Raw genomic sequence first — 15,479 nt, forward strand, 5'->3', positions numbered from 1 at the left:
AATGAATTAGTCATGAAACTTAAAAAAACACTAGAGAAAGAGCAAATATAAAATCATAAATTAAGCAATAAATTAAAAATTCTGAATATCAAAGAAGAAATTAAAGACATCAAAAGTAAGAAAACTTTTGAAATAATAAACTAAGAGTTGATTTTGTGAAAAACAAATATATAAATCTGGTTAATTTCATTAAAAAAGGAAGAAAAAAGCCAATTTGCCAATATCAAAAAATTAAATGTCTGAATTTGTCACCAATAAGGAGGAAATTAAAATAATAATTTAGAGCTATTTGTCCAACTATATGTTGACAATCTAAGTATCCTGGATGAATATTTACAAATATTATAAACTACCTAGATTAACAGATGAGGAAATTACACACTTAAATAGCAACATTTCAGAAAAATGAAATCAAACAAGCCATTAAAGAAATTCCCCCCAAAGAAAAAACTGCAGGACCAGATGGATTTACAAATAAATTCTACCAAACATTCAAGGAACAAAGTTTCAATTTTACACAAACTATTTGAAAAGATAGGAGAAGATGGATTTCTGGCAAATCCCTTACTTGTCAGCAATATGGTATTGATACTTAAATCAGGAAGAGTCAAAACAAAGAAAGAAAATGATAGGTCAATTTCCCTAATGAATATTGATGAAAAAATACTGACAAAAATGTTAGCAAACTATTCTAACAAATTACAAATAGTTTGAGTCACTATAATCAAGTTGTATTTATACCAGGAATGCAGGGTTCATTTAATTAATTAGGAAAATTAATTAGGAAAATCATCAGCAAAATTGGCCATATCAATAATAAAAATAACAAATAATATGATTATTTCAATATAAGCTGAAAATGTTTTTGACCCCATGCTATAAAAAATACTAGAGTGTATAGGAATAAATGGAGTGTTCCTCAAAATGATAAGTAATTCTAAGATCATTGGTAATCATTATATGAAATGGGGATAAGCTAGAACATTCATTCCCAGTGAGATCAGAGGTGAAACAAGGTGCCCATTGTTAGCACTGCTATTAACTATACTTTAAGAAATGTTATCTTTAGCAACAAAAAAAGGAAAAAAGAGAAGGAATTAAAATAGGAAATGAGGAAACAAAACTCCCAAACTTGGCAGATGATATGATAGTATATTTAAAGAATACTAGAAAATCAACTAAAATAGATTGCCACCTTCAGCAGAGTGGGAGGATATAAAATAAATCCACATAAATCATCAGCAGGCCTATATATGGACAATAAAGTCCAAGGGTAAGAAAGTGAAAGAGAAACTCCATTTACAATAAATGTAAATCTTATAAAATACTTGGGATACTAATGGAGTTGTGATGGAAAATATCCACATCTGGAGAACAAGCTTTGGAGTCTGAAGTCAGAACAAAGCTTACTATTTGCTGTTTTTAAAATTTGTTTTGTTTTATGTTTTCTCCTCTGATATTGGAATTTCCCTATTTTTCATTTGATTCTTCTTTCACATGATCAACATGGAATTATGTTTAACACAATTATAAATCTATAAACTATATTAGATTGCTCTCTGTCAGTAGACAGGGTAGGGAAAAGGAAGGAAGGGAAAACATGTGAAACTCAAAACAGTACAAAAATTAATTGTTGAATATCTTTGCATATGGTAGATCAAATAAATAAATTATAAAAAATTAAAAACCCAACAAGAAAAAAAGGAGCATCTCTCTTATCCATCATCAAATCAAGGAAATCAAGATTAGGAATGAAACAAGGATGACCATTATCACCACTATTATTCAATATTGTATGAGAGATACAGAGCAATGAGAGAAAAAGAAAATTTGAAGAAATGAGAATAAGCAATGAGGGAAAAAACTATCACTCTTTGCAGGTGTTATGATGGTATACTGAGAGAATCCTAGAAAATCAAGTTAAAACTTCTTGAAATAATTAACAATTTTCAAAATGTTGCAGGATATAAAATAGAACCATTCCAATCATCAACATTTCACTATATTACTACCAATGCATAGCAGCAAGAGGGGGAAAAAAAGAAGTTTCATTTAAAGGAACTGTAGAAAATATAAAATATTTCAGACTCAGAAACTATGTGAAAACTATCACAAAACACTTTTCTTACCAATAAATTTGCTCTAAATAATTGGACAAATGCCATTTGCTCATGGGTAGGTCACATTAATATAAAATTATGATAATTCTACCTAAATTAAATTAATTATTCAGTGCCATTCCAATCAAACTAAGAGAAAAATACTTTATTAAGCTAGAAAAATTGAAAATGAAGGAGAAAAGATCAGTAATATCTAGGAAAATTATGGGGGAAATGCATAGGATGGTAGCATAGCCATACTAGATCTAAAATTATATTCTAAAGAAGCTCTTATCAAAACATTTTGGTACTTGCTAAAAGTAGAATGGTAGAGCAGTACAATAGATTAGATACAAAAAATCAGTAGTAAATTATTATAATAATCTATTACTGATAAGCCCAAATACTCCAACTTCTGGGATAAGCACTCATTCTTTCACAAAAAAAAAAATAAAACTGTTAGGAAAGCTGAAGAGAATGACAGAAACTAGGTATAGAACATCCTGCTCCCTAAATGATGATAAGATTGAAATTGATATAGAATACAGACATAAAATCTTATACCACAAGTCAGTTTGGAGAACAAGGAATAGTTTGCCTGTAAGATCTATGGAAGGGGGAGGAGTTTATGACCAAAGGAAAGATAGAGAATAATATGTAATACAAATTGGAAAATATTGCTTATACTAAATTAAAAACATTTTGCAAAAATAAAACCAATGTAATCAAGATTAAAAGGAATGAAGTAAGTTGGGAAATAATTTTTACAAAGAGTGTTTCTATTAAAAGATACATTTCAAAAATATACAGAGAACTGAGTTAAATGTATAAGAATACATATCATTCTCCAAAGGATAAATACTCAAAGGGTATGTTCTATAAGAAATGGCAAGCCTTCAGAAAAGTCTGGAAAGACATGCATGAACTGATCTTGAGTCAAGTAAAAAGAACCAGAAGACCATTGTATCCATAATAGTGTCATTTTCTGATGCTCAACCATGATGAATTTACTCATTTCAGTAGAAAACTAATCAAAGCCAATTCTAAAGGACTAATGATGGATAATATAATCCACATCCAGAGAAGGAACTATAGAGTCTGAATGCAGAAAAAGTTTACTACTTTCAATTTTTAAACTTGGTTTATGTTTTATGGATTTTTTCCCCTCTCTTCTTTTTTTGTTCCCTTTTTGACATGATTCTTCTTTCACAACATGATTAATATCGAAATATATTTAATAAAGTAGTTCATGTATATCTCTTTGATGGGGCAAAGGAGTGGGAAGGGAGAGATAGAGGAGAAAAATATGAACCCCAATACCTTACCAAAAATGATTGCTTAAAATTGTTTGTATATAACTAGAAAGATCAATTAACTAATTAATGATTTTTTAAAAATCTGTAACATTAAAAATTTTAACCAATGATTACAAAACTCAAAACAAATTCATAGATTTCACAAACATCACAATAGGGGAGAAGTAGAATCTTCCCTCCTAAAGAAGATCTGGGAAGAATAAAACTCAGATCACGGCAAAGGAATAGAGAGTCCCATTAAATTAAGTGTTAAACTCTAGAGGAAAGTGTCGCTTATCTTACAGGAATTGTGTGGAGGCTGTCCTCAGTTCTTTTATAATGTTACTTTGCTTTACCATCGCTCCTCAAAACACATATCCTTTATGCATATCTAAAATAAATAAATAATAAATCACTTCTATTTGCATTTTTTCATTGTTCATTATTAAATTGGGAATATCCTTATGCTGAGTGTCATTCTTTTCTTCTAGAGATTCAAATCTCCAAAAGGTAAGAAAACATTCAATTTGGGACTTTTAACTCCCTGGCTAATCATTTTTTCTTCCCCCACAAATATGACACCATTGACTTACCATCAGTCATAGGAGTACTAGGCAAGTTTCTCTACTATCATTCAAAGTAATCACTTGTTTTCTTTCCCTCATTAATGAAGCACAAATAGATTTCCTAAATACTTGGTCAGAGTTGTACTATATAAACTATGGACTATGGGATTCAAGAAAAGCTAAAGGACACATGATGGGGTAGATTTCAAAAGACTGTTTCCCTTACTAACAGAGTTAACAGGAACAGCCTCAGGGAATTCCAGGCTCAAGCTGTGAATAGTTCTAAGTAGCTACAACTGGTTACACTTCTTTGGTTTATAATAACCTTACCAGAGGTAATAGAGAAAATTGCTTTTCTCCATAGCAATTTTTATGGTTTTTTAGATACACAATTGATGTTAAAGTTAGAATCTATGCAATCATTAAGAAAAAAATGAAACCCATTTCAATAAAATGAAATGCATTCTTCTACTCTTAAGCAGCACGGCTGATATACAAAACATCTTTCAGTGTTATATGTTCCCTTTCTGCAGCAGTATCTCATATGTAAATGCTGTCACATTCCTTCACTATACTCCAATTTCCCATCAGACTCACCCAAAGAATGTCTGACAGTCCTAAAGTATATGGAACTTTTGATGACTCTAAAAGCTTAGAGTCCTTATTTGCTGTTCCTGCATGGTACTGTTTCTTACTCATCATCCACAGAAACATCATTTTGAGCATAACTTCACAGTACCCTAAGGAAGTTGTGTATGGATCAAGGGAAGGAACATCCATCCACATATGCACAATGTTCTCTCAAAGATGTTGCTGAGTGCTTGTACGCAATGTCTTCCTTTGCTCTTCTTTATCTTTCTATTGACTTGAAATGTGATTTAAGTTGGATATCAAATAATTGCTTCTCCACATGCAGACAAGTATATCAGTAGAGAGCCAGTCTTTCCTGGTCTCGAACACTTCCCCATACTAAAAAAAAAACAAACAAAAAAAAAACTATGAATAACAAGTCTTGTGTACTATCAGTTACAATTTTAAAATTTTGTAATTTTGCTTATTGGCCAATATATCAAAAGAAATTATATTAATAAGAAATTAGGGGAATTGGAGGAAGGGGTAGAACTGAATAGATAACCAGAAAAGAAGAATAGAGAAGGAGAGAAACTTGAAACAGGAAGGCCTGGTCTGAATGAAATTTCAAATGCTATGTTTTGCTGGACAAGTCATTTAACTTTTCTCCAATTCCTCACCTGCAAAACTTGGGATAATAATACTATCTGACTTAAAAACCTGCTTTTAAGATTAAAACTAATGAGTTTTTTTATACATGATGCTTTGAAAACCTCTAAGTTCTATATGAATGGATGAAAAAGAATCTAGTATTTACTATGTACCAAACACTGAGCAAAATGCTAGAGACAGAAAAATTCAGAAAGCCTCAGTTCTCAAGATCACACTCTAACTAGTAGTTCCATTTCAGCAAAAATGGAGAGCTCTGAAATCCTAAGGAGTTCAGTAATGATCATGCTTGATCCTCTTTTCTCTTCTAGTTTATTGGGATACCATTTTCTCTTGCTTCTCCTACTTATCAGACTTTTTCCTTTTGTCCTTTTTTGAATCTGCTTCTAGATCATGCTATCTATTCATAAGTGGCCCTTAAAGTTCTGTCCTGAGACCAAACTTTCTTTGTCCTCTAGAATACTTCACTTGATCTCTTCAACTAACATGAATTTAATTGACATCCCAATACTGAATATTCTCAGACCTACTTATACTGCTGCAAACTCTCTGATGATTTTCTAAAAATATTTTATACTTTTTGTTCAAAGCAAATGGGGTTAAGTGGCTTGCCCAAGGCCACAGAACTAGGTAATTATTAAGTGGCTGAGACTGGATTTGAACCCAGGTACTCCTGACTCCAGGGCCGGTGCTGTATCCACTGTGCCACCTGATGATTTTCAATCTTAACTCTCAACCTCTCTTACATATATTTCCATTTGCATAGTAGATAAACTTTTTTAAATCATGGAAAACATATTTCCATATTAGCCATATAATTAATAAAATCAATAAAAGTAAAGTGAAAATTTGGACTATAATTTACACTCACAGTTCATTAATTCTCTCTGGTGGTAAATAGCATTTTTTCATCAAGTTCTCTGAAATCACCTTGGCTCATGATATTGGTCCAAGCAGCAAAATTTCTCAAAGTTAATCATCATCACAACATTTCTTTTAGTGATCAATGTCTTCCCTTTATAGCATTTGATTTTGATTTTCCTTCTGTTTTCTTTATTTTTTTTCTTTTTTCACAGTCCATTTATACAAGTTTCTGTTTGGTTGATAAATAAAAAAAAACTGCACTTGTACAACTATTTACATCCAGTGTAGAGGCACAGTGGTCTGGGTCTGGAGCAGGGGTTACACAAGCCCCAGCTGGAACTCTCCATTGAGGAGCATGTGGGGAATAAAGTGCATTATATGGTGTGGAGTGAGGGGCAGCCAGGCCCAGCCCCTGGGCGGGGTCCTAAAGCAGCAACAGTAGGCCCTAGGCAAAGATCAGGGGGTAGGACAGACACCTTGTCAGGGATCTACCCACCTTGGGGGATGGCAAAGGGATTCAACTAGGTGTGATTTGAAGGTAGGAGATAGTCAAATAACCTTCACCCTTCTGTTTCCATCAGACCCTTGTCTGCCTTTATTCTCCTCCATTAGGCACAGATCCTCGCCTTCATCCATGGAGATGGTAGGCTCAGTGGACCCTTCAAACTGATAGAAAGCAAAGCAGTGACTAATGGGGAAGGCTGGCTCCTCTTCAATGTCTTCTTCAAACTCTTGTGTAGATGGAGCTATCCATTCCCTCATCTGATGTGGGGGGGGGGGGGGGGGCTCTGGGCTCTCCTGGTCAGAAGCACAGTTGTTTGTATCTGGGAGAGCCCAAGTGGGTGGTTCTCAGGGACAACCATGCCTTCCCAGGCTGTCACTGAAGTTACCCAGAACTCTTTTCTTAGTCTCAATGAGACATGTCTCATATTTCTGGATCTCCAGCTTCAGCCTCTCTATACTGCCTGGAACTTCTGAGATGTGGGGCTCCAGCCTGGCAGGATCACTCATCTGTTGCATTTTCTCATAAACATCTCATTCTTCCAGCTGTTGTTTCAACTGTTTTCTTCCATGTTCAGGGGTAGGTGACTGAAATCCTCAATGACCACTGTCTTATTCTTCTTTTCAAAGGGCCAGCAATTGGGGCAATTCCTGACTGGGCCTCATGGGCCAGGGCACTCATTAGGAGTATTCCCAGGCTGGTGTCTGATGGGGCACACGTCATGGTTTGGCTGAAGTCCTCAAACTCTACATCCCCAGACCCAGTGAAGTCAGATTTATGCAGGCTGATGAGCACCTGGGAATTATTCTTAGCGTCCAAAGCAGCAGCAGCAGCAGCAGCAGCAGCAGCAGCAGCAGCAGCAGCAGCCACTTTCATACCTTCCAGGCATTTCCCAATGATAGCCATAACCTAGAGCTTGGTCTCTGACAGAGTCCTGTAGCTTATCAAAGATCTGAGTCATCTCAGTAAAGTAGAAGTGGGCTTGGTCATGGTTGAAAAGCTGCAGCTAGGCAGGACCTTTGTCCTTGCTCTCCTGGGCCATACGGCCTCACACATGGGCTTGCTGCTTTGCCTTCTCCACATCAGCCTTGGTGGCAATGATATCCTGATCCAGCCACTTGGGCATCTGAGCTGCCTTCTCTGCCTCCTGACAGTCTCATTCAAACTTCCTTTTGCTATTCTCCAGCTGCGTGAGTACATTTTCCAGCTGCTGCTGGGCCTGACTGCCCTCCTGAAAATGTATCTTCTGCTCTTGCTTGATGTCCTGTGAATACTTGGCCAACCACACCTGCATAGTCAGGTTCTTAGCCAGCAGCTCTCACTAGCCAGAAAAGTCATTGAGATTTTGTAAAACTTGCATGAAGGACAGCTTTGACTGAACTTGGACTCTGGGTCATCCTTTGTCAATCTCTTGGGCAGGTATTTTTTCTCTAGGCTCCTTGGCTTCTTGACTTGTTCTACTTCTGTTTGCTCCTTCACAAATTTCATGTATTTGTCTAGGAGGTGCAGGCCCCATTGGTCCAACAGTTCCATGCCCCAATCCATGCTGCTCCCCCATCCAACAAGCTCCGAGACACTGCCACTTTCCTTGTGTTTTCTAAAATCATCTTTCTTATCATTTTATAGCATATCACTTTATAAAAATCAAATACTGCAATGTGATCAGCAATTCTCCAATTGATAAGAATCTCCTTGATTTCAATTCAGGGCCTCCACAAAAAAATTGTTATAAACATATTTGTACATATAAATCTTTTTCATTTTTCCTTGTTCTTTTTAGGATACAGAACTGATAGTAAAATTGTTAGTTAAAAGGTTTGTCCAATGTAATAGACCATTGGACATAGTTCCAAATTACTCTCCAGAATGCTTGGAGGAGGTAACAACTCCACCAACAGATTATTAATGTACCCTTTTTTACTTTTTTCTCTCCTGCATTTGTGTTAGGTGGGAAATAAGACATTTTAATTTAATTTCTATTTTCTAAAATCTGAACAATTAATATTTGAAGAATGTTTTTATTGGTATAAATTTACTCACATCTCTCTATATCTGAGAAATGAGGACTCTATCAGAGAAACTAGCTGGAATTTTTTTGATATTCCTTCATAGCCCATGACATATTTTTCCTTGTTTTTCCTGGTTATCTCACTTAATAAAGGTCTATTTTTGCTTTTGTTTTGTCTGAGATGAGGACAACTACCTCAGCATTTTCTTTTATTTAGCTTCATGTTCAATAGCTCCTGCTCCAGTCCTTTCTTTTAACTCTGTGCTTGTCTTTCTGCTTCTGATGTCTATTTTATCAATAATCTATTAAGCAGGGTCAAAGTGGTGGAGAGAAGCCAGAAAGATGTCTGAGTTTTCCAGTTTCCCTTAGAAACAACTTTAAATTAAGTCTCTGTAGTGGCAGAATTCACAAAAAGATGGGAGTGAAATAATTTTTCAGCTTAAATAATCTTAGAAGGATTTGAGTAAAAGTCTGTCTCATTTGGGTAAAAGGGGAGTATAGTCCAGAGTAAGTGGGGTGTGAGGTAAGGTGAGCCTTAGGAAGGCTCTTAGATAAAGTATAGATCAGTAAAAAAGATTACTTGGTTTTGATTCAGCAGGTCAGTGGTACAAGAGGCCACTGAGAGGCCTCCAACTCCAGCACAAAAGGAAAATTACCAGTCCTAGAATCTGGCACAATAAACACAATTAGGTCAGGACAACCCAGATAATTGAAGAAGTCACCAGCACTTGATTCCCCAGTATGAAAACTCAGGGATCAGTTCCCTGAACTCCAATACAAATAGTTTGGCAAAATGCCTATTGTGCACCAGAAGCACTTTAAAAAGTGAGCAAAATAAGCCAAAAAAAGAGCTCTAACCATAAAAATCCACTGTGGCAATAGGGAAGATCAAAATGCAAATGAGGGAGGGTGGGGCCAAAATGGGAGAGAAAAGTGGGGAACTTGCCTGAGCTATTCCCAGTTCTTTTAAGAAAACAATGTTAATCAAGTCTCTTAATAGATTCTGGAGCAATAGCATCCACAAAAAGAGTATACCAATTTTCCACCTTGAAATATCTTGGAGGGACTTCAGGAGAGGTCTATCTCACTTGGGTATAAAGGCAGTATGGTTCAGTGTAAATAAGTTTGGGAAAGTTAAAGGAAGGCTCTTAACTAAAGATACAACTTGAAACAATTAACAACTTTAGTAAAGTTACAGGATATAAAATACCCCACAAAAATCATTAGAAATATATATATATGTACATATATACATACATATATATATATGTATATATATATATATATATATATATATATATATATATATATATATATACATATATATATATATATAGCCAACGAAGCACTAGAAAGTCCATTTTAAGCAGCTGTAGACAATATAACATAATTGAGAATCTATCTCCTGATTTAAAACCAGAAAATATAGGAACAATTACAAATCTCTTTTCAAACAAATTTAGTCAGATCTAAACAACTGGGAAAGTATCAGCTGTTCATGGATAGGTCAATCTAACATATATATTATATAGTATATTTTAAATATTGATAAGATATACTATATGTGTATATATACATATATGTGTGTGTGTGTGTGTGTGTGTACATAATTAAAATGATAATTGTACCTAAATTCATTTATTTTGCAGTTCCCTGCCAATCAGACTACCAAAAATTAAAGAGCTAGAACAAATGATAACGCAATTCATCTAAAGGAGCAAAAGGTCAAGAATATCAAGGGAATTAATGGAAAAACTGCAACAGAAGGAGGTTAAATGGGGATGTGAAAACATCTAAAACAATATTATCAATTGGCAGTCATTAAAAGTACCTAATATCGACTAAGTAATAGAGAAGTGGACTAGTAGAAAAGATTAGATACTAAAGAAACTATGGTAAATCACTACAGTAATCTACTGTTTGATAAAGCCAAATTCTAATTCCTGGAATAAGAATTCATTACTGATAAAAACTATTGGGAAAAACTCAAAAATATGATAGAAGAAATTGGTATAATGAATATCTCACACATTATACCTAGATACTTGAAACAGAATTTAGAATTTAGATATAAAGATATATAGCCCAATAGTAGAACAAGTAATAGTGTATTTGCCACATCTATGGAAACAAAAGGAGCTTATTACAAAAAATTGGATAGAAAACATCACAAAATGAAAAATGTATAATTTTGATTATATTAAACTGAAAAAGTTTTTGCACAAACAAAAACAATGCAATCAAGATTAGATGGAGTATAGAAAGTTGGGAAATAATTTTTACAGCTAATATTTCTGATAAAGGCCTCATTTATAAAATACATTGAAAATTAAGTTAAATGTATAATAATACATGTCATTACCTGATTGAAAATTGACCAAAGGATAAGAACAGGAAGTTCTCGGATGAAGAAATTAAATTTTTCTATAGTAATAAGGAAAAACCCTAAACCCTTACTGATTAAAGAAATGTTGATTATAATAATTCTGAAGTCTCATTTCATATCTTTCAGATTGGCTAATGTGAGAAAAAGGTAGAATGAGAAATGTTGGAAGGGATGTGGGAAAACTCAAAAACTAATGCACTATTGGTGGAATCACGATCTGATGCATATCCTTTGATTCAGCAATACTAATACTAGGTCTGTAAATCAAAGAAATCAAAACAAGGGGGAAAAGATCCACATGTATAAAAATATTTATAGTAGTTCTTTCTTGACTTTCTGGACTGTGTTGGAAAAAAGCACAAAAACTGACTGAAGAAAACTTTAATTATTATAGGACAAATGAAAATAAATCTCCACTGAAGAAAATGATTCCCATAAAAGTAGAATTGGTCAAATGGAAAATTTTATATATATATATATATATATATATATATATATATATATATATATATATATGTATGTATATATATATATGTATGTATATATATGTATACATATATATATATATATGCATACATATATATGTGTGTGTCTATGTGTGCATGATGTATATGTGTGAGTATATATATATATATATATATATATATATATATATATATATATGATATATGATATAAGTGAAAAAAATCCCTTAAATTTGGGCAAGCTAATGACTGTAAAGATATCAGGAATCAAACAAAATTTTTAAAAATTAAAAAATAGAAGAAAAAGAAAACAGAAAAATCTGACATTTGTGTTATAAATTTGGATTATGGGGAAGAAACGTGAAATCATTTCAAATTCTTTAAAAAATTGCTTTGATAGGGTTCTAGACTTTGAGCACATATAGTATCTTTTATATACAATTGCTCTTGCAAAAACAGATTTAAGACTTATTCTGTGAACAGCAAAGATATATTAATAATATTTCTTAGGAATGTTTAGGTGGCACAGTAGATAGAGCACTGGCAGGGGAGTCAGGAAGACTTGACTTCAAATCTGCCCTCAGACACTTAATGATTACTTATTTGTGTGACCTTGGGCAAATCACTTAATCACATTGACCTACCCCCCCAAAGAATGTCTTAGAGATTCTAAGCAAAATGTTTGCATTTGAATAATGCAAATTTTTAGACTGATTCTATATTGGGTAAATAATATTCCCACAATAGGTCAATTATGAATAAAATGTAACTTGAAACTCTTCAAAATTAGGTTTTTTAAAAATTAAACCAGTGAATAAATAATTTTGTTTTTTCTTTTATACTTGCATATGTGGAATGCTTATTAATGTCAGTATGATACATTTTTGCATCAAAGGTAATAAAAGTTTGGAAATGTTTTTTAATTACCTGGAAAATAGAAACTGGAGAGATCATTCAAGAAGAAGCTTGAAATATAAACAAAAATTAACCTACCCACATAATTGAGCATAATTTTTCAGAGGGAAAAGATGGACATTCAATGAAGTAGTAAATGTTCAGACTTTCCTAATAAAATGAACAGAGTTGAACAGAAAATTTGATCTTTATATACAAGGTTCAAGAGATGCATAAAAAGATAAAGAGAAAAAAATAAAACCATGTTATACAATAAGATTAAACTGTTTGCATTCTTACATGGGATGATGATACCTTTAACTCTTGAGAATTTTGTCTCTATTAAGACAGAGGGAATATTCTTAGACAAATAAGGCATAAAAAAGGATTGCAATGGGAGAAGACAAAATGAAGGAGGCAAACTAGAGTAAATTACATCACATGAAGAGGTACAAAGGAAGGAAGGAATGAACACTACTTTAATATTGCTTTAATTAGAATTGTCTCAAAGAGGGAATAGCAAACACACACACACACACAAACACACACACACACACACACACACACACACACACAAACACAAAGACATTTGGCTACTGGAAATTATCTTATCCTAGAGGAAAGTAGGAGGCAAAAGGGAAAAGGAAGGAACAGTAATTGAAGGAGAATTAGGAAGGGAAAGGGGAAACAAAAAGCCAGGCTTCTAATAGAAGGGAATGGAGATTGAGGGAGGTAATGATCAGAAGCAACATAACTGGTGAGAAGAAATGGGATGAACGATGAGAGAAGTATAGATGAGAGAAGTATAAATGAAGGGAAAACAGGAAGAGGGGAAATATAGAGTTAGTAATTAAACTGTAAATATGAAAGAGATGAAGTCTCCCATAAAACAGAAGTAGATAGAAAAGTGGATTAAAAACCTGAATCCTACACTATGTTGTTTACAATAAACACATTTTTGGAACTTTCTGGTAGAGGAAAAGTGATGGTGTGGAACTCAGAAAATAATTGAGCTTTTCTGAAAACAACTTTCCTTTTTTTTTGTTTTTGCAAGGCAAATGGGGTTAAGTGGCTTGCCCAAGGCCACACAGTTAGGTCATTATTAAGTGTCTGAGACTGAATTTGCACCCAGGTACTCCTGACTCCAAGGCCAGTGCTTTATCCACTATGCCACCTAGCTGCCCCTGAAAACAACTTTGAATGAAGTCTCTAAACAAATTCTAAAGCCATATAACTCCCCCCACCAAAATCACATTGAAACAAATTTTCAGTGAAGTATCTTTTCTTTCTTTTTTAGAAAAATTTTATTTACTTTGAATTTTACAATTTTTGCCCTAACTTGCTTCCCTCCCCCTATCCTCCATAGAAGGCAGTCTGCTAGTCTTTACATTGTTTCTATGGTAGGCATTGATCTAAGTTGAATGTGATGAGAGAAATCAAAAGAACTTCAGACAAAGGTCTGTCTTAGTTGGTTAAAAGGGAGAGGCAGCCCAATGCAGGCAGGAAAGTTGGAAAGCCAGCAAGAGACTTTAAGCCACATAACAGCTAAGGGTTGTTTAGTTCCTGACTAGCTCAACTTCTAGTGTAGCTCAGGTCTCAGCTCAGCAAATCAATAGTGAGGGTCCACATCACAGCTCAGAGAGTAAGATTCAAGATCCAAATCACTGGCTCAGTGTTGGGCCACTCTAGCACAGGGAACAAAACATAGACCCCTGGCTCTCAGCACCAAAAGCAAAAACTTAGGAAAAAAATGTTCAACTGTCAAAATTAGCAAAAAAACAAAATTAAAGAAAGAAAACACTAAGCACTGACAACTATTATTCTGATAGGAATGATAACAATGCCATCTCAGAAGGGGAAAGCTGTGGCAAAATGCCTTCATATAAAGCCTTAAAGAAACTTATAAATAAATTGGTCTGAATACAAAAAGACTTCTTGGAAGATCTCAAAAATTATTTTGAAAATAAAAAAAGAGGAAGGAAAAATGGAGGAAAGAAATGAGAGTTATGTGGTAGAATTAGAAAAATTGACTGTAAAATCAATAATTTTAAAAGTAAAATTTACTCTTTATGGAAAATTGCATGCACATCCAGAACAAAAAAAAACACCAAGGACAAAAACACAAAACAAATCTACGGAGTTTGAAATCAGACAAAACATACTATGTTCATTTTAAAAATTTATTTTATGCTTTTCTTTTTTTCTCATGTATTCTTTTCCTTCCCTTTGTTTACAACATGACTAATATGCAAATATTTTAAATCTGATTATGCATGCAAAACTTTTTTTCATATCTCTGCCATGGGGAGGGAGGAGGAAAAGGAGGGTGGTAAAAAAATGTGAAACTCATAAATATGCAAATAAATAAAGGTTAAAAACTAACTCTGCATTCAAATAAATAAAAATAAAATAAACATTTTATTTATTTATCTATTTATTTATTTGTTTGTTTGTTTATTTATTTATTTTAGGTTTTTGCAAGGCAAATGGGGTTAAGTGACTTGCCCAAGGCCACACAGCTAGGTAATTATTAAGTGTCTGAGACCAGATTTGAACCCAGTTATTCCTGACTCTAAGGCCGGTGCTTTAACCACTACACCACCTAGCTGCCCCTAAAATAAACATTTTAAAGGAAAGTAAAACTGACCAACTAGAAAATTGCAGTAACCAATGGTAAATGAAAACAACACATGTAAAAGTACAATTAGCCAATTGGAAAGAAGAAAAATAAATTAACTGAAGGAAATTAAACTCTAAAAACTAGAATTGGACAAATGGAAATTAATATTCTATGAAAAAATATGCTCTCATCAACCAAATCCGAAAGAATAAAAAAGTAGAAGAAAACACAAAATAACTTTTCGAAAAATGATTATATGGAAAACAGATTTGGGAGAGATAATATATGAATTATAGTTCCACATGAAAACCACAATCAGAAAAAGAGCCTGGGCAATATAATGTAGGAAATTATCGCAGAAAACTACCTTAATATCCAAGAACAAGAAGATAAAATGGTTCATGTAAGTATCCAATAATCACCCTCATAAGGAGATCCAAAAATAAAAACACCAAGGAATATTCTAGTCAAATTAAAGAATTCTCAGCTACAGGACAAAAGATTACAAACATAAAAAAAAGACAATTTAAATACAAGGAATT

General features: G+C 33.5%; 1 long non-coding RNA gene and 1 pseudogene across 1 annotated transcript in view; both read right to left on the reverse strand.

Annotated features, from left to right (window-relative positions):
* Positions 1 to 2,952: 2,952 nt before the first annotated feature.
* LOC141518467 (uncharacterized) overlaps positions 2,953 to 15,479 on the reverse strand; it is a 52,808-nt gene continuing 40,281 nt past the window's right edge. The window contains exon 3 of the long non-coding RNA XR_012477200.1: positions 2,953 to 4,929. This is a non-coding gene — a long non-coding RNA (uncharacterized LOC141518467). The remainder of the gene's footprint in view (positions 4,930 to 15,479) is intronic.
* On the reverse strand, positions 6,315 to 8,229 carry LOC141518462 (cdc42-interacting protein 4 pseudogene; annotated as a pseudogene).

Source organism: Macrotis lagotis, chromosome 1 (genome assembly GCF_037893015.1).
Source record: "Macrotis lagotis isolate mMagLag1 chromosome 1, bilby.v1.9.chrom.fasta, whole genome shotgun sequence".
Lineage (NCBI taxonomy): Eukaryota > Metazoa > Chordata > Mammalia > Peramelemorphia > Peramelidae > Macrotis > Macrotis lagotis.